General features: G+C 46.0%; 1 protein-coding gene across 3 annotated transcripts in view; it reads right to left on the bottom strand.

Annotated features, from left to right (window-relative positions):
• Positions 1 to 19903, bottom strand: part of WSCD2 (WSC domain containing 2) — a 128653-nt gene that overhangs the window by 88523 nt on the left and 20227 nt on the right. The window lies entirely within an intron of this gene.

Here is a 19903-nt window from a genome sequence, read left to right as displayed (position 1 = left end):
CCCCCAAAATGTCAAAGAACTTTGCTGAAGTCAACACAGGATTTTGCTTAGGAGCAGACACCCTAAGAATCTCAATGTAGAAATGTCTGGGATGTCCATTCCCACTGCTGGCATCAATCTTTAGACATAAGATTCATTAGATGACCCCATCACAAAACTACCAAGAGCAGAGTCATTTACTGAGGTCTACATTCACACTCACAGGACTCTGAGGCAGGTGCTATGATCATCCCACTGCACAAATGAAGGAGTTAAGGCTCAGAGAGTTGAAGTCACTGATCCAATATTACAGAGCTAGCAAAGCATTTGGACAAAGATCTGACTCTCAACCAGGAGGCTTTTCAATACATCAGTGTTTCTCAAAGTGTAGAAGCCATCTAAGCATAAGGAAAGTTCCAGTGTTAAATACCATTCTATCATAAAGTGAGAGAAGTATTCACTTTTAATTTTCTTTCAATATCTCTGATGACATCAATAAAAAAATCTCAGTTTGGTGCTAATAGAGCTTCAACACCTCTCAAATGCTTGCTAATCTGCCTTTACAACAGAGAGAGGCCGCAGGTGTAAAATCCCAGGCAGGTAATGGTGCCTGGCTAGAACTGATCTATCTTGTCTTGGTTTGGAGTGTTTGTAGTGATTAACCTCTATTTAGGGAAAGTCATATTGATTTCATATTTGCAGGTAAGTTAACTTCCTAAATAAACAATTTTTAGTAAAAAAGTAAATCAATTCCAAGAAAAATGGCAAATGTGGGAAAAATTGCGAGGCTGGTGTGCTGATGATTTAAGTTTGGGAGATGTCTCCACCTCACACTCAACTAAACTCCAAACTTCTGCCTCGTCAACTCAGCAAATGGGAGGGTCCCACATAGAAAAAACATGTAACCTTGGCACCAGCCCACACTGGGCTTGCTCTGTTGAAGACAAAATGCTGAGTAGGGTTGGTGCAGTGGCTCATGCCTATAATCCCAGCTCTTTGGGAAGCCAAGATGAGAGGGTCACTTGGACCAGAAGTTCAAGACCAGCCTGGGAAACATAGCAAGATCCTGTCTGTACCAAAAAAAAAAAAAAAAAAAGTAGACTCCTCTTTGGGGTAACAGAGCCTGGGTATGCACAATAGAAAAATCTTTGACCTTTAACAGCACCTGGAACCATGATTCCTCCCCTCGGAACCAAGAAGACTGGGACATGGCCAGGACCTGAACTCTGGAACTCTTTCAGAAGTGAGGGGTCTACTGGCCCAGAAGATCCAGGGTTAAAATCTGCCTCAACATACTTTACTGTAAATGGTCAAATTCAAAGCCCTTTAATCAGACCCTGCCAACCCACCACTCCTAAATCTTTTCCCTTGCCCTCTGATCCCTTAAAATTTGCTCCAGATCCCAAATTGGGGAGCCTGACTTCTGTCTCCTTGCCAGCCAGGTTTACAATAAAGTATTTCTTTTCTCAAAAACCAGTGCCATAGTTGTTGGCTTTTATGTGCATTGGGCAACAAGTCCATTTGTTGGTTAGCAAATGAGCCCACATGAAAAGTAGACTGGGTACCCCCTTTGTCCCCACCTTCTCCTACATCACGTCTCTCAAACCCACCAGGTCAGATGAGGCGTTCCTGGACTGGGATGTGAGGAGTTATTGGGCCTCCTTGTCTCCTAAGCATTGTAACCCACACAATGTGGAGACGCGGGCAGATCTGTTGGAGAGAAAGCTGTTGCGGGCAAGGATGCCATTCCTCAAGTTAGATTCAGGCTGGAGGACTGGTGTTGTCCACTGAAGCGCAACATTCACCTACCTAGGACCCTGCAATTCCACTCCTGGGTATACACCTACAAGAAATGAGTGCTTAAATCTCCCACAAGATTTGTACTAGAATGTCACTAGCACCTCTGTTCATTAGGATCCCAAACTGGAGAAAATCAGCCATGTGTCCTTCAAAAGGAGAAAGGATTAAAATCGAATGAACAAGAAAGAAACTGCTGATATATGCGACAACGTGAATAAATCTCACGGATATAACATTGAGCAAAGGAAGCCAGGCACAAAAGAAAAGACAGAGCAAGATCCCATTCATCTGAAGTTCAAGGACAGGCAAATTAATCTCTGGTGACAGGGGTATCAATTAGGAAGCAATGCAAAGAAACTTTCTGGAGTGATAAGAATGGCCTGTATCTTGACCTTGGCAATGGTTCCATGGCTCTGTAAGTTTGTAAAAATTTATTGATTTTGTACTTGACAGTATGTAAGGTATACCATTGTAGGAAGTTTACAAACGTCCCCATCTCTGCAAAAAAAAGATTTAAGATTAAACAACAGTATAAATAAGTGAAGGGCTACAGGTCTAGTGGTAATGCCAACCACTCTGTCATGGGTCCTGGGATGTAGAGAAGACAGTGACCCACTGGGATGTCAAAGGCAAGCAATCATTGATGCCACTATGTGTCATTGATTCATTCACCTTTCCAGGCATTCACTTACTCTTTTAGTATCTTTCCTTTTTTTTTTTTTTGTCCATGCTTAGTATATTAGTTTCCTATGGCTGCAGTAACATATGACCACAAACTTACTAGCTTAAAAAAAAAAGTAAGTTCATTCTATTCAGTTCTGAAAATCAGAAGTGTAAAATCAAGAAGTCTGCAGGGCTGGTTCCTGCTGGAGGCTTCAGGAAGAATCTGCTTCCTTGCTTTTCCAGCTTCTAGAAGCTGCTTGCATGCCTTGGCTCCTGGCCCCTCCCTTTCCTGCCTGCATTCCATCACTCCAACCTCTTCTTCTATCATCGCATCTCCTGCTACTGACTCAGGCCCTCCCTGCCTCCCTTTTATGAAGATCCTTGCAATGACAGGGGACCCATTTGGAGAATCCAGGATAATATCCCATCTTAAGATCCTTAACTCACTCACATCTGCCAAGTACCTCTTACTATGCTTAATGTACCATATTTGCAGGTTCCAGGCATTTGAACGTGGACAGCTTTGGTAGGGCAGAGGAGGATTATTCAACCCACCATACTTAGAAAGAAGGATGGTATAGACTTTTTCTTTTTTTTTTTCTTCTTTTTTTTTTGAGATGAAGTCTCGCTCTGTCGCTCAGGCTGGAGTGCAGTGACGCGATCTTGGCTCACTGCAAGCTCCGCTTCCTGGGTTCATGCCATTCTCCTGCCTCAGCCTCCTGAGTAGCTGGGACTACACGCCCGTAATTTTTTTTGTATTTTTAGTAGAGACGGGGTTTCACCGTGTTAGCCAGGATGGTCTCGATCTCCTGACCACCTCGTGATCCGCCCACCTCGGCCTCCCAAAGTGCGGGGATTACAAGTGTGAACCACGGCGCCCGGCCACAGGGCAGTACTTCTGAGCATTATTTAATGATGGGCTTTTGATTTGAGCTCACATCATAGTAAGCTCATTGAGTTCTAAGACTCATTTCATGACTTCATACTGAATTCCTGAGTGTGTAGTTGAAACAGATAATTTTCAGCAATTGGCAGAATCCTCATATTGGTTCTCTGGCTGATAGATTAAAGGCTATTATGTCAGGCAAGACCAAGGGGAAGCACCTGAAACTCCTAGTCATTCCCAAAACCTTAAACCAGGTTCTATTCTATGTACCTAGGGATAACACAGAGATTAATGCCACCATGAGAGACTTGACTCTCGAGTGAGGATTCCTATTACATCGCCATTAAATATTGCAGTTTAAGTAGTGCAAGAGACAGATGAGTTTCAGAGAATGGCAGCAGATTATGGATTATTTTCAGTTTAATCAGACAGTGAGTGCAATTGCAGTTGCTATTCCAAATGTTAGTCTTAAATGAATTAAAACAGAAATCAAGTAAGGATTATCAAATGAACCAGAGGTGAGGACCTAGGTCATAAGAAACAAGTGAAAAAGGGAAAGAGAGCAAAAATCTACCCCATTGTCTGGTTCCTTTTTAACCCAAAATAACTAGAAAGAAAGCTTTTTACTAGAGGGAAGGAGTGATTACATTCTGGGAGGGAAGGGATACAAAAGAGAAGCTGGCAAGTGACTTTTATTGCAACTTCTATTCCAAATGCAGTATATTTCAAATATTTTCTGCCCCACTTTCCCTTTCCTCTCATTTATATATGTGTTATACTGCTTGTCATTGTCCCACGGGTTATTGAGGCTCTACTCGTTATTTTAGCTCCTTTTTCTCACTGAGTTTCAATTTGAGTAATTACCACTATGCTGCACAATCACTATTGTGATCTTTTCTTCTGCACTGTCAATCTCCTGTTAGGCATACCCAGTGAAGTTTTTATTTCACTTATTGTATTTTTTGTTCTAGAATCTGCATTTGGTTCATTTTAATACTTTTCATGACTCAATTTAGATTCCTCATCTTTTCACTTATGTTCATCTTTTTCTTTATATTTTAAATAAATTTTAACAAATGTTTTAATGCCTTTGCCTGCTACAGGCTCACATTTTACTATTTCTTCTCATACCTAATAATTTTTAACTGTTTTCTGGTATCATGGATATATTGTAAGGAGTCTACTATCCTTTCAAGATAACAGGAATGTTTGATTTAGTTCTGAAAGGCAGTTTTGTCCTGGCAGATGAGCTGGATCCTTTGGAGGCTTGTTTTCAGTTGTTTTCTAGAGTGCACTTTCAGTTCTAAGACTGCCTTGTTACTAACATGTAACCATTCTGAGGACTCACTTAAACACCTGGGTTGTTCAGTGTGTTCTCTCTACTCTGAGTCATTGGGAATCTTATATCTCCCAACACCGGGATCTTTGTTCAGCTCGTAGACCCCTTACTAGTTATCTTTTGCCAGATCTCATTTTAACTCCCCCTGTTCACGCACAGTTAGTATCTGAACAAAAAATGTAGGGGACCCCTAGGCAGATTTCTGGATCACTTTCTATGAACCGCTGTCTTCCATTTGGTATCTTGCCCTGCAGTCTCCATCCATTTTAACAACCTCATTTTTCTTTTTCTGTTGATATATTGCCTCAATACTCTGCAAAATACAGATAGAAGAAGAAAGGCGATTACTGCCAGTACAATTATAAAGTTTTGAGCAGAAAAAGTTAAGAGAGGAACAGAAAATTCAAATATGCAAATATGGACATCATACAGTAAAAGGGAAATATGGATAGGTGAGGTTTCTGGTGTATTTGTTACAAAGTAGGCAAAGAGCCAGAGACCTGAATGAATGATGAGGCATAGCAGTTATATTGTTAGTTCTGTCATGTAAAAGGATTCAGCTATCTGCAGTTTTCCTCTGTAATTGCCATAGCTATAGATCAATATAGTTACAATGATATTAATTATAACTATTTTATCAATTTTTGACAATAAAGTATTATATGCTATGAAAACAAGAACATATAGACTTTTTCTTTTTTTTTTTCTTCTTTTTTTTTTGAGATGAAGTCTCGCTCTGTCGCTCAGGCTGGAGTGCAGTGACGCGATCTTGGCTCACTGCAAGCTCCGCTTCCTGGGTTAATGCCATTCTCATGCCTCCACCTCCAGAGTAGCTGGGACCACAGGCGCCTGCCACCACACCCGGCTAATTTTTTGTACTTTTAGTAGAGACAGGGTTTCACCGTGTTAGCCAGGAGGATGGTCTAGACTTTTTATGAGCTCAGACTTGGGAATCAGATCAGACCCATCTGGATTCAAATACTACTTATTAGTGGTATCACTTAGCTGATGACCTACCACTTATTAGCTTCATGTCCATAGGAACACGATTCAGCCTCTCTTGAAGCCCCAGTTTTCCTGCCTATACAATGAGGTATCACTCTACTTCCTCTGGGTTTTTTGCGGAAGTAAGTGAAGTGATGTTTAAGGCAGTTAGAGAGACCGGCACAAGGTACAGGCTCAGCAGACAGCCTGTGCATGCAGTGATATCTTAAGAATGAATGATATTGATGGAAACAGCCATTTACCAAGTCCAGGGTACTTTGCTACCCAGGTCTGTCGGACTCCAGAATCCATCAGAAACTGTTCTGGAAGGGCCTCCAGGTCTGAGCAGAGGTCGTTTGGAGAGAGAAAAGAGAAGGCCTTACTCCCAGCCCCTCCAGAAAATGGAGGAAATGCATTCTCCAGGATGCTGAGAAGAGGGTCCGAGCCCCGTTCCTCTCCCCAGCAGGGAATAAACATCCGAGCTTTTCTGGTGGCTGCCTGTCATTTATCAGAGATGGAATTTCCTTGGCACTTTGGGAAAAACAGATGCCAAGATGCAGAAAGAAATAGATTTTTTTCTTTCCCCCAAAAGTAGAACTTGGCTCATACATGTGTGGGGCACATTGATACAAATGGAATGAGAAAGCTCTGGGAGCCCTGGGGACTGAGGGTGTTGCTTGCATCTGAGTGTGAAATGGGTTGAGGGGCTGGGGATCCCCCAGCCCATTTTCCAAGGCATATGTGCTTGATTATTCCACCCGTGAGTCTGAAGGGAGCTTGGTGACCCCTCCCTCTGAACAGGCAGGATTCCAAGAGCTTCTGGAGAGATGTGAGCCTGCAAGGAAGATTCTGAAGAAGCCCAGAGGAGGAAATGAGAAGAATGTGGCCAATGTCTTCAGGCTTGGAAGAGAATCTGAGGTCACCGGTCCCTCTGCCGTCCTTCCTTTCCACCCTCACCAGTAATCTATGGCCAAGGGCAGGCCTTAGCATGGACGGTCTACCATCTTACCCCATCTCTGCCACTTGGCTTCTGTGCAACGTTGGGCAAGTGACTTCTTCCCTCTGTGAGCCTCATTGTCCCCATCTGTAAAGTGGGGAGGATGGTGATGCATGGGCCATGGTGAGGGCTTGAGATGACAGTGCACAGTGAAGCCATGGTAAAACCTGCATGCAAGGGGTCTCATTCATTATTCTGATCAGGTGGAGTTTTTGTTTTACAGATAAGGGCATTGATGGCCCAGAGTGGGAAAGCAACTCACCCACATCACACAGCCCAGCTGTGTGCTGGGTTCTGACCCATTCTGGACCCACCACAAGCTTCCCAGGCATCACAGGACTGAACGTGCTGGTCATAGGAATGACAGAACAAGAACTATGCAGTGAGCACTCTCTTTCTGCTGGGCTCTGTGCTAAGCCGGGCTGCCAACAGAGTACCACAAACCAAGTGGCTTAAACAACAGAAATTTATTCTCTCCTGGTTCTGGAGGCTGGCAGTCAGAAGTCAAGGTGTTGGCCGGATTAGTTCCCTCTGGGGGCTGTGAGAGAATCTGTTCCAGGCCTCTCTTGAAGCTCCTGGTGGTTTGCCAGCAATCTTTGGCATTCCTTGGCTCACAGAAATACCACCCTGATCTCTGCCTTCCTGTTCCCATGTCCTTTCTCCTGTGTTCAAGTCTGTGTGCAAATTTTCCCTTTTTCTAAGAACACCAGTCACATTGGATTAGGGGCCCACTCTACTCCACTATGACTTCATCCTAATTTAACTAATTCCATCCGCAATGACCCTGTATCCAAATCAAGTCACATTCTGAAGTCCTGGGGGTTAGAACTTAAACATATGAATTTGGAGGGAGGAATACAATTCAACCCTTTATGGACCCTATATGCATTATGATATTTTCTTATAACAGCTCTGCAAGGTAGATTGGAATCAATATTTCTATTTTACAGATGAAGAAAGGGAGGTTCAGAGAGCTGAAAAACTCCCCTAAAGCCACATATACAATGTGTGTGGTGGCAACACCAAGATTTAAACATCAGGTTGCACCTTCCCACATTTCATTCTCTCTACCACACACCTGCCAGCCTCCAAACACATGCTTTCATCTGTCATCCCAATAATACAGTTAGGTGACTTCTGTTATTATTACCACTTTACAGGTGAGGAAACTGAAGCTCAGGGAGGTGATGGGACAAGGCCAACGTTGCAAAGCTTGTCAATGGCAGAGCTGGGATTTGAATGCAGGCACCTGCCTCCTGAGTTTGTGCTCTTGACAATTTCACCCCTCTCCAACTGAGAAATCCTGGGTGTGCTGCACCACACAGTATAGCACAATATAATACAGTATATTGTGTTGTATTATCTATCACATCATATATCATGTCTGACATGGTTTGGATCTATGTCCCCACCCAAATCTCATAGTCAATTGTAATCCCCAGTGTTGGAGGTGGGGCCTGGTGAGAGGTGATTGGATCACGGGGGCCGATTTCTCTCTTGGTGCTGTTCTCGTGATAGTGAGTGACTTCTCATGAGATCTGGTTGTTGTTTAAGTGTGTGGCACCTCCCCCGCCAGCCTCTCTTGCTCCTGCTTTGGCCATGTAAGATGATCCTGCTTCCTCTTTGCATTCCGCTATGATTCTAAGTTTCCTGAGGCCTCCCCAGAAGCCAAGCAAATGCCAGCATCATGATTCCTCTACAGCCTGCCTAACTATCAGCCAATTAAACCTCTTTTCTTTATAAATTACCCAGTCTCAAGTATTTCTTTACAGCAATACAAGAACAGACCAATACAATATACTATCTTGTCATATCCTATAGCTACGGAGTAACTAGGGTGGGATTTAAAGTAAGCTCTGTCCACCTCAGACTGCAGGCTCTGAAGTGACTCCTTAGAATCAGCCCATCCCACCAACCAAACCTGCAGAACTCACAGCAATGGTTCATTTTCACGTTGGGTCTTGAAAAAAGCTCACCTTCAGAAGCTACCCTTGGCAGCCTCTAAAGGCCAAGCAGCCACACTCCTCATCCCGACAAGCTCCTAAATTAACTATGAAGCTGTAATGATGTAACATGGCTCTCATGTTATCATACCGTGTCTAATATCTCCACGAAGGCCCCTGGAAGAGCCCTGGTTGGGCAAATTCCCTTTGTCTCAGCACATGGGGAAACCTCAAGAGCCCTCACAGCCAGAAATACCCTCAACAGTACTGAACTGTACTGTTGGTTGCCAGGGGCAGATTGTACAGGAGAAAAGCCAACGCTGAGAAAAACAAATGACGGCAAGGACCATCCTCCCATGCCTGCATTCCCCAGCAAGAGATGCTGCAGGGGCTTTCCGGGGCAAGGAGAGAGATTCCTCCCTTGGGCAGAGCCAACTCATAGTCGAAGAGCAAGAATAAGAATTCCTCATGCTCAGGTGAACCCAAGAAGTTGCAGTAGGGATTTCAGAACATCACTAGCTCATTTGTTTCAGCAAGACGGCCATTCATCAATCTATGAGAGTTCATTGAGCATCTATTGATGTGCCAGGCTCTGTGTGCTGGGAATGCAGATATGAACAAAACAGAGTCTTACCCTCCATGGGGGTCACGACTGAGTGGCCAGAGGCATAACACTGTAGTACTATGGAGCCCTAACTTAGCCACTTTGCTCTCTGCCTTGGTTCTCTCATCTGTGGAATGGGCATACTGTGAGTAGTTTCTCTCACAGCGCTGTTGTGAGAACTAAATGTGTCACTATAACAAAAGAGGCTTAGGACAGAGTCTGGTGTACTGAAAGCATGACAGGCACACTGGCTATCAGCACCAGCATCATCACCAGGGCTGTGATGGGGAAGCAGCAAGGACTAAGGAAAGCCAGCTGGAGAAAGAGGTGTCAAGAGTGATACCTGAGAAGATGATGTCATATTAAGAAAAGGAAACCAGGTGGAGAACAGCCAGGGCAATCTCCGGAGGTGGGACAGGGTTGTGTCCCTTTCAGAGACACAGAAGAGGCTATGATGGCTGGAGCACAGTGAGCTTTGATTTTATTCTAGGGGCCACAGAAGGTCTTTAACCATCAGATGTGTGTTTCCAGGAAGAACTCTGGCTGTAGTGTGCAAGATGTTACAGAATCCAGGCAAGAGACAGATGGCTTGGATCAGAATAGCCAGAGGTGAAGGTACAAGCATTAAAGACACAAAGAGGGTAATGTCGGCTCCACGAGGGCGGGGAGGCATCTGTTTTGTTCACCATTGTACTGCCAGTGCCTGGCACAAAGGGGGTGCTCAGGTAATACTTGTGGCTTGAGTAGGCATGGAGGGCGAGGGAGAGGGAGGACTTGAGTATGATGACTTGGGCAGTCAGCAGGATGTCAGGGAGGGATGCAGGGCTGGGACAGGAGACCCGGGAGTCCCCTGGGATATAACATCCCTGTTTATTCTGCTGTGAGAGAAGCATCATTGCCTCCTCTATCTTCTAGAGATGAAAATGGAGACTCAGAGAGACAAAGCAACTTACCTGAGATCATACAGCACAGAAGGGGCACATATTGGGCCTTGCATCTAGGGCTGTTTTGGTCACTCCTTACCTGGCCCAATGGCCCTGTGTGTAAGGAACTCCCCCCAGGGACTTGTCATAGGGGAAAGGATGGGAACACGCTCAGCCTAACACCAGGTTGTATTTCACTGCTGAGAGCCCCAGGCTCTTCTTCAGAGTGAAACCTTGCAGCCAAGTTAAAGGGTGGCCTTCATTGCTGGCTGTGTCTCAGCGGTGTGCTCTGAACTCGAACCTCTCCTACTCTCTCCCTTTGTGGCTGCTATCACCCACGCCTCTCCAGGGGCAACTTAATCTCTGGGTGTCCAGTTCTCTGACATGCTCCAGAAGCGAGGTCAGTAGGGTGAATTGCAGCATTAGCATAAATTATTGACCCAGAGGTGTATGGCCACTGAAGGACTTTATGTGTAGCCCACACTCGGGCTCACAGCCTCAGACATTCCGTAAGTATAGGCTGTGCAGAGAACGCAGAAGGAATCTGCCGAGTGTAGGATGTTGGCTGACGTGGTATCAGCCTCAGACAGCCTGTAGTGGCTGGGTGTTTGCGTGGCCTCAAAGGAGCCTCCCACAAGTTATGAGATAATTTCCAAAGGAATTCATTTGTATTTGATTTCCCCAAATTTTTCTCTCTTTCTCATTTCAAGCAGGTGGACAATTTTGTTGTGACCCTCAGCCCCAAGAATATATTTGCAGGGCAGGAGACAGTGTTTGCAGGAAGCCAGTCTAGAGTCACAAACACAAATGTCTACCAGGGCAAAGGAAGGGAGAGGAGGCCGCTCGCAACATGATGAGGAAAAACAAATGGAGGAGCTCACCCAACTCTGGGTAGAGGACTTGGGGGAGACAGCAGCTGGCACTCAGCTCTAGCCCATGGTTGCTTGGAATATCCATAAGAGAATTTGGACATCTGGGTTTTCATAGAAAATATTCAACTTTTTAAATCTTGGAAGTTAAAGTAATTAATTTAAAAAGATACAAAAAAGGGAAAACTGTGGGGAGGGTAAGAAGATCAGTCATGGCCAGCAGCTCTGGGGGTAGGAGAGAAATAGGTGGGGCCCAGAGGATTTGGGGGCCATGAAACTCTTCAGTATGACACTGTAATGGTGGACACATGTCATGACACACTTGTCAAAACCCAAAGACTGTGCAACACGGAGTGAACTCCAATGTAGGCCATGAACTTTAGGTAAAAATAATATATCAATATTGGTTCATCAGTGGTGCCAAATGACCCTCACTAAGACCAGATGGTCATATAATAGTGGAGTGAGGGACAGAGTGGAAAGAGTATATGGAGGAACTCTCTGTACTTTGCTATTCAATTTTTCTGTAAACTGAACACTGCCCTCCAAAATAAAGTCTATTATGACAAACAAAAAGCAAACAAACAAACAACCAAGAAGCCACAGAGAAACATCTGGGGCCCTCATTCAATTTTACCACTGCCTGTTTGCAAATTCTGTTGAAAGCTCATTGATGAGCTTATGGGGTGGGGTCCTGGGGAGGAGAGTGGAGGTGAGAAGGTGATTTATCTGGGACCGGGAACAGGCCAGAGGTTCCAAACAAGTCTTGGCAGTGCCTGAGGGAAGCATCTAGACACATAGTGCCAGAAATACCAATGTGGGCAGAGCTTCGCCTGTTGCTCCAAGCTTGGCTCAGAAGAGCAGAGTTTCTAGACTTGGTGGAAACATGCTGGATGGCTAGTTAGGGTTTGGTGGTGACCAGGGAGATATTCAGCCATCCTGGGAGCAGAGGAGCCTCAGTAATGACTGAAATTAGAGTTTTTCTATAACTCAGTAGAGACTCCAAGTCGAATTTGACTTAATTTAAAAAGATTCAAGAAAGTTGGCATTTCTGGTACACCTGCATTTGTGGGCTTAAATAGATTTCTTGAAACCCACAACCCACACCTGTCCACCTTAGCGGAATTCAACAATCTGTCAAACCAGATTTTTTAATGTGTTGGCTCCTTAAATATATAGACGAGGTAGGATTTCAACCCATTCTTAGAAAGGCTCTGCTCAACAACCCAAGGTCATCCCTCTACTACTGGGTCCCGCTTATGGGGAAATGAACACTTATGAAGACCCTACTATGCACCAGCCAGTACATGGGTATTTATGCTAAACAGTTATAACTGCTACTATTGATTGGGTGCTTACTATGTGCTGAGCTATCCTGACTTGTTAACCTGTGAGTTAAACCCATTGTACAGAGGAGGAAACAGCTCAGAGGTACTAAATGGTGGGTTGAGGTTGCCTGGTGCTAAGTGGTGGGGCCAGGACACGGACCTGGGCCTGCCTGGTTTCAGAGCACGTGTTCCTCCCGCTCCTGTTTGTGAAGAACCAAATCTACTGCCTTCATCTTCTCACCATCTGACAATCTATTCACACAACGCAAAGCCAAATAAAAATTATATTTTTTGCTCACGTGAGATTTTTAGAGTTTTGGCAAGCATTTAGGAAGCATCTGACAAACACTTTCAAAATATTACATTTGAACAATATTTGAACTGCAGCAGATGGCTTGTTGGTATGTGTGTGGGGGGCACAGCCTGGGCAGTGTCGATGTATATTTCAAAGAGCTCAACATGCCACTTCCTATGTGGGGTCTCCAACAGTTCTCTACGTCTTTTGAATAGCCTGGGAGAGGTCGGGAGTCTTTTCAGATCATCTTCATCTTCCCAGACAATATGGGAGGCAGAATGATAACAATAGTATTTGACATTCTTAATATTTATGGAGCTATGTGCCAGGCACTGGGCTGTGCTCTTTGCATAGATTATCTCATTTAAATCTCACCACAGACCTACAGAGGAGGTACTATTCTTTTTTTTTTTTTTTTTTTTGAGGCGGAGTCTCGCTCTGTCGCCCGGACTGGAGTGCAGTGGCCGGATCTCAGCTCACTGCAAGCTCTGCTTCCTGGGTTTACGCCATTCTCCTGCCTCAGCCTCCCGAGTAGCTGGGACTACAGGCGCCCGCCACCTCACCCGGCTAGTTTTTGTATTTTTAATAGAGACGGGGTTTCACCGTGATAGTCAGGATGGTCTCGATCTCCTGACCTCGTGATCCGCCCGTCTCGGCCTCCCAAAGTGCTGGGATTACAGGCTTGAGCCACCGCGCCCGGCCCAGAGGAGGTGCTATTCTTATCCCCATCATCTGGATAAGAACACTGAGGCTCAGAGAAGTGATATAAACTGCCCAAGGTCACAAAACTCACAAGTGGTAGGGCTGGGATTTGAACCTAGGTCTCTCTGACTCACAGAGATCACATACCCACCACCAAGATTCCTGGGGTCTTCCAGTCGTAAGCAGGGCCTTTCAGTCAGTGTTGACCTCTTGGGACTATCATAAGAATCATACTGCCATTTATTCTGTCAGTCAGTCATTCAACAACCAGAAAATGTATCGGATCCTTATTCTAGGCTTGATAAGACACACGCGGCTGAATAAAATTTTGTCTCCCCACTGAGAGCCATGATTGGTGTATGCATATGGTACTAGCTGTGCATCAGGAAGAACAGTAATTCTGGTCCTGGGGTACAGGGTCTGCCATCATGCCCTTAACAGTACTCCCATACACCAACTCTCCTCCATCCATATCAAAACTTACCTGTCCTGTGTCCCATTCTTCCACTTCCAACATACTAATATGCTAATAGCAAAACCTTATCATATCTAAGCTGGAGTGAACCTTAGGAATTGTCCCCATTATATAGATGAGGAAACTGAGGCCCCACAAAAGAATGTGACTTGGCTGAGGTCACAGAGCAGATCCAGAACCAAAACCCAGGTCTCCTCACTCCTCTTTCAGAATTCTTTCCACAATATTACCCTGCAGCTGCAGGCTGGGATCTGGGGCGTTCTCACCATGTCTCACGTGGTACTTCTAGGTGGTACACAGATAAACTCTTCTTAAAATGTCAATAGCTATGTAATTATTTTAACGGGAATAGTTACAAAAATCATAAGTGCCCATCACACCTTGATTGCATATGTATTACTGCTTAGAATGAAGCAATAATAAATAATGAGTTCATCTGGATTCATGAAAAATATGCAGCTCTGGGAAAGTTATTGAAGATAGATTAATAAATGCTGAAGTTTGCAGACTTTATTAGTACGAAAAAGAAATGCTATTGGAGGTGATTCTGGACTCCTGTGCACGACAGTGGGAAGATGTCTTTCCTCTGAGAAGCTTCCTGGAACCCTCTTGTGGCAAGTAGAATGCTGTCCCAAAGATATCCATGTCCTAATCCCCATATCCTGTGAATATGTCACCCATTAAGCAAGCAAAAGGGACTTTGCAGATGTGATTAAGCTAGGAATCTTGAGACGGGGAGATTATTCTGGATTATCTCATGGATACAACATCATCCCAAGGGTCCTTATGAGGGCAGCAGGAGGGTCAGAGTCAGAGAAGGAGACATGACAACAGAAACACAGCCCAGAGGGGTACAATTGCTGGCTTTGAGGACGAAAAGGGGTCATGAGCCGAGGGATGTGGGTAACATCTAGAAGCTGGGAAAGGCAAGGAGCCAATTTTCCTCTGGAGCCTTCAGAAGGAACTCAGTCCTGCCAATATCTGGATGTTAGCCTGGTGAGACCCATGTTGTACTCCTGACCTTCAGAACTGTAGTAGAATAATGTGTGCTGTTTTAAGCCATCGGGTTTGTGGTAATTTGTTACAGCAGCTATTGGAAACTAATACACCCTTCGCAACTCTAGGACACCATCTACCCACTCTGAGGACACTCAGGGGGCCCTGAACTTCCCTCCTGGTGCCTCTGCTTTCTCTAATCCAGTAACAACAGGAATACCTTCAACTTAATGCTTTACAACCATGTGTTCAGCATCACACTTCATCTAGACTAAGAAAACCCTTCCAGTAGCATTAAGGCAAGCAGAACCACCACCACCTCCATTTCTCAGATCTGTCTGCTGTCTTCCATTTGCCCCTCCAGACATGCTCTCCCCCTTCATCTGCCCTGCTGTCTACCTGGAGGTGGCCTGGGGGAACCACATCAATGAGCTTTCTGCTTCCCTGACCTCCACTAGAGTTCGGCAAACAGGATGCCCTGGCAGGATATTGGAGGCTGGGTCAAGGATGTTCAGGGCATACATTTCTTTCCCCATCACCTCTCCCTCGGTGGAGCCACCAGGGCTGGCTGAGCCCCTCTAGCAAAGAACATGGCACTGCAGGTGACCCTCTCCATAGAGCTAATTTTTCTAGGTTTCTGCACTTTGTCTCTCAGGCTTGGGGGTGATAACAGCTCCCCACTACTGCTAACTCTGGGAAGCTGCACCATCACTTGTGATTTTCCCACATCCTGCCCCTATGGTTATAAGCCTTCACTCTTACCAGCATCCCCACTGATATTGCAGAAAATGCAGATGCAGCACAGGCATGTGCCATCACTTCCAAGGTCAGGAACCAATAAGGGGTAGAGACAGTGGTGGAGGCTCAGTCTGTCTAAAACCCTCCGCCAGAGGTTGCCAGGATGGCTCATGGAGTGTGGGCTACAGAGAGCCACAGAGCACAGGTTTTATTTAATTATTTTCTTGACTTGAATTCATCACTAACATTGAGCCAGTGGCAGCTTTTAAATACAAACCCAGGCTCTAGGGCTCTTGAAAGATAAAATGATCCGCACCATTCTAAGTGCTTTCTGTGTCAACTTCTTTAATCCTCACAACTCTACAAGATAAGTACTCATGCTAAATCAGTTTTTTGTTGTTTGTTTGTTTGAGACAGAGTCTCACTCTGTCACCCAGGCTGGAGTGCAGTGGTGTGATCTCGGCTCACTGCAACCTCTACCTTCAAGCGATTCTCATGCCTCAGCCTCTCAAGTACCTGGGGTTACAGGTGTGCACCACCACACCTGGCTAATTTTTGTATTTCTAGTAGAGATGGGGTTTCACCATGTTGGCCAGACTGGCCTTGAACTCCCAACCTCGGGTGATCTGCCCACCTTGGCCTCTCTCCCAAAGTGCTGGGATTATAGGCATGAGCCACCATGCCCGGGGAAACTCAGTTTTAAATGGGGAAACAAAGGCACAAAGGTTAAACCACTTGCCTGAGTTTAGGGATCTGAACCTAGCACATCGATTGGTTCTGGTAAGCTGAGCCTCCAGATGTGGCATGGGCTCCCAGCTCCACCATGGTCTGCAACAGGCCCTTCTTATACCATCCACCTGGCCCCCCAAGGCCCATCGGGCTTCTGGGATGGCCCTGGTTAATTCCTGGGACTCATCTTTATCCCAGAACAGGCTCTGCCACCAAGAGGGGAAGTTCGTCATCATCCCTAATGTGGCTCACCCTGAAAATGCACTATTCAGGGCTGAATTACACAGCATCAGTACCTGCCCAACCCTGTATTTCTCTGGCCACATCATGGATTTCTGATTGTGTCCAGCGCCTGGCTGGAGCCTGTGGGAGCCCAGCGCATATGTCCTGTGCCCAGGAGCACACAGAGCCCTTGTTCTCCTGGCCTCCCACCCTGCCCTGCTCAGGTTGAACCCTTGCCTTGGCCTGAATGGGGCTCTCACTTTATCCTTCCTTGGTCACAGCCCACCAATGGGGAAACCAAGCCAAGCAGAGGCACTTTCTAAAAATCTCTGAAATTGGAGCTGGCTGGGCCTCCTTCTTCAAGTGCAGCACACTCAGAATGGGCAGTTTTGCTGGGTTTTGCTTCTCTTCTTTTTCTCTTGGCCCTTCCTCGGGTTTCCTCTGAGCGTTCCCCCAGGGGAGCAGAGTGCAGCTAAATGCCCTCATTGTGAGAGCAACTGCGGCGTCCCTGATGCCTGGAGCTGGATCCAGGAGAGCAGTGACGCCCCGTGGAAGGAGATCGATGGCCCTCCTATCACAGAGCCATTCTCCCATCTGGGCCAGTGTGTGCAGGAGGAGGGCTGGGAGGGAGTTAAGAGAATGTTGGAAAGAATTGGCTTGACCTCAGGGGAGGCAAACACAATTTTAGAAAAAGATGAGAAGTGTTATCTGTCCAAAGAGAACAATTAATTGGTCATTAGCCCATGGAGTAGGTTTTCATCTCTAAAAACCCTCAGACGTGAGAGAGGGAACTAGATCAGATCCCAGAGGGTGGCCTCAAGGGAGTCCCCAGTAGGTGTGGGGTTAATCAATATTCATGGCATTCCGGGAGATTCCCAGGAGGGCTGTGTAGATCAGGAGGCATGGCAGAGTTAGGCCTAGATTCTAATCTTGACTTTCATTCTAAATGGCTGTGTACCTTGGGCGAGTCCCTTTCCCTCTGAACATCAATTTCCCCAAATATACAATAAGAGTTGAGTCCACTTCTGATCTTGATTCAGTAAATTCTGTACTCCATCTCTTCCCTCTTCCTGACTAACAGAGCCCCCATCCCTGGGAAGGAGGTCGTTTGCCAATTCCCAGGGAATGTGTTATGATTGGCCCAAACCAGTGGTTCTTAACTGGGGGCAAGTTTTCCCCCTCTCCACCTGCATCAAGGGGATATTTGTCAATGGCTGGAGACATTTTTATTGTCATGATTGCGGAGGAGGTGCTATGGGTATCTAGTGGCAGAGGCCAGGGATGCTGCTCAACACACTGCAATGCACAGGGCACTCCTCAATGCCCGCAAAAAGAAATTATCTCACCACAAATGTCAACAGGGTTGAGGATGAGAAAGCCTGCAGTAGATAGTAGGTCAGCAGTTTGACCAGTAGATGAATCTGCAGGACCTCATGGGAGTGAACTCTCTGGGAGAGGGCACAGGGAAGGAGTGAGGGACAGTGAAGGAAGCTCGAGTGCTGACCACACTGGACTCAGCCAAGCAGAAGCTGAGCACCGGGGCACCAAGGGGCCAGGGTGTGGGCTCATGCTCAGGTGGTAGAAGACCAGATCCAAGAAGAAACTCAGGTCAGAGGAAGGGTTGTGAGGTAGGGACCGAAGCCAGGCTGCACTAGGAGGCTGGCTCCTGGAGGCTCCAACAAGGGGTCTTTTTTCCAGAGCTTCTCACAGAGGTCTGCCCAAGTGCCTGCTGGGTCCAGCAACATTCAGCCACATCGGCAACCCCACTGGGCTTGGCACCTGGACTTCTGTGCGGGGGCAGTCACTTCTGGGCAAGGTGGGCAGAGAGAGTGTCAAAGGGAAGGTCAAAGCGGATCCATTCCCAAGCATACACTGAGCACCTACTGCATATTGGGGTCCTGCTTGCCTCTCTCCTGTGTCACTGCATCCTCTTTACTTCTGCTTCTGTGCTCCGGCCAGGCATGCTATGTTCCTACCATACTCCAACTCCACCCTCTGTAGGGGACTTTCCGCAAATCCATCCCTCACCCTCGAATATCCCCACCACACACACCCCTTCGCTTGGTCGAGTCCTGCTCATCCTTCCCATCCCAGACTCCACACCCCTTCCTGGGAGAGACCCTTTCAATCCCCCGAAATAAACCAAGTCTCCCTCCTCCATGTTCCCGTCACACTCTAGCCTCTCCCTTTGGAAAGCTCACAACACTTCCTTTAAAGAACTTATTTACAATTAGAGAGGGTGAATTCTATACTCCCTCCTCTGCCCAGAGGGGAAAGACAGAAGAATGGTTAAGAATACTATGCAGCCATAAAAAAGGATGAGTTTGCGTCCTTTGTAGGGATATGGATGCAGCTGGAAACCATCATTCTTAGCAAACTATCACAAGAACAGAAAACCAAACACCGCATGTTCTCACTCATAGGTGGGAACTGAACAATGAGATCACTTGGACTCAGGAAGGGGAACATCACACACCGGGGCCTATCATGGGGAGGGGGGAGGGGGGAGGGATTGCATTGGGAGTTATACCTGATATAAATAACGAATTGATGGGTGCTGATGAGTTGATGGGTGCAGCACACCAACGTGGCACAAGTATACATATGTAACAAACCTGCACGTTATGCACATGTACCCTAGAACTTAAAGTATAATAATAATTAAAAAAAAAGAAAAAAAAGTTAAAAAAAAAAAAGAATACAGCCTTTGGCATCAGTCAAAGGCAGGTTCAAACCCTGGCTCTGCCACCAACTGCATGACGTTGCAAACCCCCTCACCTCTCAGAGCCTCGGTTTTCCCATCTATAAAATGAGGGTAAGAATAACACCACCCTCATAGGGCTGTTGTTAGGATTAAATAAGTTCCTCCTTGCAACATGCCCAGCACCTAATAATCCATCATCATGATTATAATTATTATTATTACCATCATTAGCATGATGGTTAAGAGCATGAACTCTTGGGCCAAGCATCCAAAGTCAAATTGCCTGACCTCACTGGACCTCCATTTCCTTGTCTGTGAAATGGGGACAATAATAGTTCTTACCTCTTAGGGTTGTTGAGAACATCACATGAGCCAGCGTATGTGATGTCCTGAGAACAGTGCCTGGGGCATGGTAGGCGGAACATAAGGGTTTGTTATAATCATGTTGTAAGAGCCAGGGGATAGGAACTGGGTCCGTCTTGTTCACGGCTGTATCTACAGTAGGTGCTCAATAAATACTTGTTCACCACGTTTCTGCATAAGTAGCACACAGCCTAATTGTGTGTGTGTGGCAGGGTGGGGCGCACATCATGGCCACACCATCACCATCTGGTTGGGGCTATATGTAGTGGTATATAAGATACTCTGGCCTCCAGAGAGCATCCCCCTGCCACTCCAGGAAGCCTGAGCACTGAAGGCTCAGCCTCAGCTTCGTCATCTGTCAAGT

Source organism: Colobus angolensis, unplaced genomic scaffold (assembly GCF_000951035.1).
Source record: "Colobus angolensis palliatus isolate OR3802 unplaced genomic scaffold, Cang.pa_1.0 Scaffold10, whole genome shotgun sequence".
NCBI lineage: Eukaryota > Metazoa > Chordata > Mammalia > Primates > Cercopithecidae > Colobus > Colobus angolensis.
The sequence above is the reverse complement of the archived record's forward strand: the minus strand, read 5'-3'. Positions and strand labels throughout refer to the sequence as shown.